Below are 4,870 nucleotides of genomic sequence, written 5' to 3'. Positions count from 1 at the left end.
TCTGCTTCTGGCACGGAGCGAAGTTGATGCCCTGTGGTAGACTACATTCTGTGAAGTAACGAGGAACGTTTTGCAATACAGGGTGCGGTGAATACACAGAGATGCCGAATTAGGGGTTCTGTTAAACCATGTGTTGTGCCCGAAAAGCCATTGCATCGCCATGTGCAACTGTCTGATATTGGTTCACAAGCAGATTTATTCTGGGTCTGTTCTTCCTTGAAGAGAATACGCCCAGAGGGCCTATCAGGTTTACCATGACGTTTGCACGTTATCGAGACCTCCTTTTACAGTACGTGATTCCTTGATTGATCAGTGTCGGTTAGACCGTCAGAGTCAAAGCATCTCGAATTCCTGCTGCTAATAAGGAGATTACACCGTTCATTTGTTGCATATTTTTACGAGCTTCAAACAGGAGCTTCTTCAGTAATGGATGGGGACTGTGATTGCTGTGTACAGGTGCGAGCTGAATTGGAGACCCTTAGCTCACTGTTCCAGGCAGCTTCCATCACACAGCTTGAGGCTACTGCCAAGGGTCATCACTGTGGAGGGTCGGACACAGGGATGTGAGGGACTTCGAGCACGTCCCACGTGTCTCCCGATCAGTCCACTGCTGTGGCCGCCCCGGGAACTGCCTGCACTCAGGTTGACCCCTCAACCGTAGTCATGTGTGAGATCATCCCAAAGTCTGGCAGGCAGCGAAAGACATTCTGAGGGGCTGATCGTATGGCTCCCCGGACCGTTTGACGTCAAGGTTTCTGGTGTTATCTGTGGCTGACGAAGTCTCTAGGCCGGATGCAGTCGTCCACCCTGTTCCAAAGGAAGACCTTCGGCCCGCAAGATCTGGGCATTCACAGAGGATGAGTTTGCTGGTAGTTGGGAGCTCCAGCGTTAGGCGTTTAATGGGGCCCATTAGAAACGTGGCTGCCAAGGAGGAGAAGGAAGCCAGTGTGCATGTGCATACTGGTGGGAGTCATTGCGGATGTTGAAAGGGTGCTTCTGGTTGCCATGAAGAGTACAGGGTGCAGCTAACTGCAGGTGGTGGCTCATGTCGGTATCATGTGTGTCACTTTGGATCGGAGGAGATACTTTCTGGTTTCGGGCGGATAGCGGAAATAGTAAAGACTGCCAGTCCTGCTTGCGAGATTAAGACGGAGTTCACCATCTGCAGCATCGTCAATAGAACCGACTGTGGTCCTTTGGTGCAAAGCTGAGTGGAGGGTCTGAATCGGAGGCTCAGCCGGTTCTGTGACTGTGTAGGCTGCAGATTCCTTGTCTTGTGCCATCAGTTGGTGGGTTTCCGGGTTCTGCTTAATAGGTCAGGAGTCCACTACACACAGGAAGCGGCTACACGGGTAGCGGGTACTGTGTGGAAGGGACTGGGCGGCTTTTTAGGTTTTAGGGTCTCAGGAAACCACAGTAAGGGCGTCCGTCTAAAAGGGGGCAGGTAATAAAACACAATAAAGTAGTTGTAGAAACGATCGGTATTGTAATTGTAAATTGTCGTAACTGTGTTGGGAAAGAACCAGAGCCCCAAGCCCTGATAGACAGCACTGAAGCTCAAATAGTTATAGGAACGGAAAGCAGGATAAAGCCGGAAATAAGTACAGCCAAAATTTTCTCAAACGACCTAACAGTGTTCAGAAAGGATAGATTAAATACATTGGTGGTGGAGTATTTATTGCTGTCAGAAATAGTTTATCTTGTAGTAAAATTGAAGTAGATAGTTCTTGCGAAATAGTATGGGTAGAGGTTATACTTGACAATCGGACTAAACTATTAATTGGATCGTTTTACCCCCCCCTCCCCCGACTCAGAAGATATCGTTGCTGAACAGCTCAAAGAAAAGTTGGAGTCTCATTTCAGATAGGTACCCCACTCATGGCAATTATAGTCGGTGGTGACTTCAATATATCCTCGACATGCTGGAAAAATTATACGTTTAAAGCCGGCGGCAGGCATAAAACGTCGTCCGAAATTTTACTGAATGCTTTCTCAGAAAACTGTTTTGAACAATTAGTTCATCAGCCCACTCGAAGCGTAAACGGTTGCGAAAGCAAGAAATAATCCTGAACAAATAGGGAGTATCATGACGAGTTTAGAGAACCACAAGGCAGTTAGTTGGTGCTAGGCTGAATACCGTAACACCCAGAACCATCAAAAAGAAACGCAAAGTGCACCTATTTTTTAAAAAAAACTGATAAAAATGTTCTTAACGCCTTTTTAAGAGACTGTCTCCACTTCTTCCGATCTGATCAAGTAAGCGAAGAAAAGATGTAGAATGATTTCAAAGAGATAGTATCGACGGCAATTGAGAGATACGAGGGCTATTCCGAAAGTAAGGTCCGATCGGTCACGAAATGGAAACGACTATGAAAATCCGATAAAGCTTTGCACAGATGTGTTGGGTAGTGTCTCTAGTATAACCCCAGTTAGCATCACGCCGCTCTTCTCATTTCTGAGCTCGCAGTGAGTGCGTAAAGATGTCTAGAAAATAGTGTCTGCCGCCAAGTACGGGGGCCTGGTGAGAAATTTCCCCTGAAGCTATGCAGCTAACATTACATAACTGTCGTGCTGTTTCGTCTTCAAGACAATTCTCAGCCGCATTCTGCAGGGGCAATGAAGATGCTCCTGCATCGTTTTCAAATGGAAATGTGAGAGTACCCACAATACAGCCCGTAATTGTCTCCCTCTGAGTTTCAGCTCTGGTCACATGAACCGCTGGTTATGAAGACAACATTTCGGCACAAGACAACGAGCCGTAGACCAGCGTAGAGAATTGGCGGAGAGCACTGGCGGCTGCCTTCTATAGCGAGGGTATGGGAAAGTTGGTACAACGCTACGATACACGTCTAAGTCGGGTCGGCGACTATGGAGATAAGTAGCTGCAAGGTGTATCTAACTGTTGCAAATAAAACATTTTTGATTTTTACCGTGGTTTCCATTTCGCGACCTATCGGACCTTACTTTCGGAATAGCCCTCGTATATACCACATAAATTAATGAGTGATGGTACTGATCTCCCATGGTACACAAAAAAGGGTCAGATCGCTATTGCATAAGCAACAAAAAAAGCATGCCAAATTTAAAAGAACGCAAAATCCCCAAGATTCGCAAAGTTTTGCTGAATTTCGAAATATAGCACATACTTCAATGCGAGATGCTTTTAATAATTTCCACAACGAAACTCTGTCTCGGAATCTGGCAGAAAACCCAAAGAGATTCTAGTCATACATAAAGCACACCAGTGGCAAGACGCAATAAATACCTTCACGCGGTAACAAGGGTGAAGTGCCACTAAAGCAGAGTTATTAAACATGGTTTTCCGAAACACCTTCACCAAAGAAGACGAAGTAAATATTCCTGAATTCCAATCAAGAACAACTGCCAAGATAAGAAACATAGAAGTAGATACCCTCGGTGTAGCAAAGCAGCTTAAATCACTTAATAAAGGCAAGGCCTCCAGTCCAGATTGTATACCAGTCAGGTTCCTTTCAGAGTAGGCTCATACAATAACTCCATATTTAGCAATTATATACAACCGCTCGCTCACAGAAAGTTCCGTACTTAAAGACTGGAAAACTGCACAAGTCGCACCAATACCGAAAAAGGGAAATAGGAGTAATCCGCTGAATTACAGACCCATCACTAACGTAGATTTGCAGTAGGGTTTTGGAACATATACTGTGATCGATCATCATGAATCACCACGAAGAAAACGATTTATTGACACATAGTACAGATTCAGAAAATATCGTTCTTGTGAAACACAACTAGCTCTTTATACTCAGGAAGTAATGAGTGCTGTCGACAGGAGATGTCAAATTGATTCCATATTTTTAGATTTACAGAAGGCTTTCGACACCGATCGTTACATGCGTCTTCTAACCAAACTGCGTGACTATGGAATATCGCCTCAGTTGGGCGACTGGATTCGTGGTTTCCTGTCAGAAAGGACACAGTTCGTAGTAATAGACGGAAAGTCATAGAGTAACACAGAAGTAATATCCGGCGTTCCCCAAGAAAGTGTTATAGGCCCTCTGTTGTTCCTGATCTATATTAACGACGTAGGAGACAATCTGAGTAGGCCCTTTAGATTGTTTGCGTATCATGCTGTCATTTACCGTCTTGTAAAGTCGTCAGATGACCGAAACGAATGTAATATGATTTATATAAGATATCTGTATGGTGCGAAAAGTGGCACATGACCCTGAATAAAGAAAAGTGTGAAGTTATTCACATAAGTACTAAAAGAAATCCGCTAAATTTTGATTACGCAACAAGTCAGAAAATCTGAAGGCTGTAAATTCATCTAAATATTTAAGGATTACAAATACAAATAACCTAAATTGGAACGATCACATAGATAATGTTGTGGATAGAGCAAACCAAAGACTGCGATTCATTAGTAGAACACTTAAAAGGGGCTACAGGTTTACTAGAGAGACTGTTTGCAACACGCTTGTCCGCCCTATTCTGGCGTATTGATGTGCGGGGTGGGATCCGCATCAGGCGTTTTTCGTTGCGACAGGATCTTCTCATGAAATTTCAATCACCAGTTTTCTCCTCCGATTGCGATATCATTCTGTAGGCACCCACCTACATAGGGAGAAATGATCATCACTATAAAATAAGAGAAATCAGGGCTCGCACAGAAAAATTTAAGTTCTCGTTTTCCCCGCGCGCCGTTCGAGAGTGGTACAGACACCTTGAAGGTGGTTCATTGAACCCTCTGGCAGGCACTTCATTGTGAATAGCAGAGTAATCACTTAGATGTAGATCTAGATGTAGATTCCTGCTTTGGAAGAGCGCGACTGTGTGGAAATCAATGTTTTCATGAAAGACGGGGAAACACCTCATGTCGCTCGCCCAG

This window comes from Schistocerca nitens, chromosome 1, assembly GCF_023898315.1.
Source record: "Schistocerca nitens isolate TAMUIC-IGC-003100 chromosome 1, iqSchNite1.1, whole genome shotgun sequence".
In the NCBI taxonomy this organism is placed as follows: Eukaryota; Metazoa; Arthropoda; class Insecta; order Orthoptera; family Acrididae; genus Schistocerca; species Schistocerca nitens.
This window is presented reverse-complemented; position numbering follows the sequence as displayed.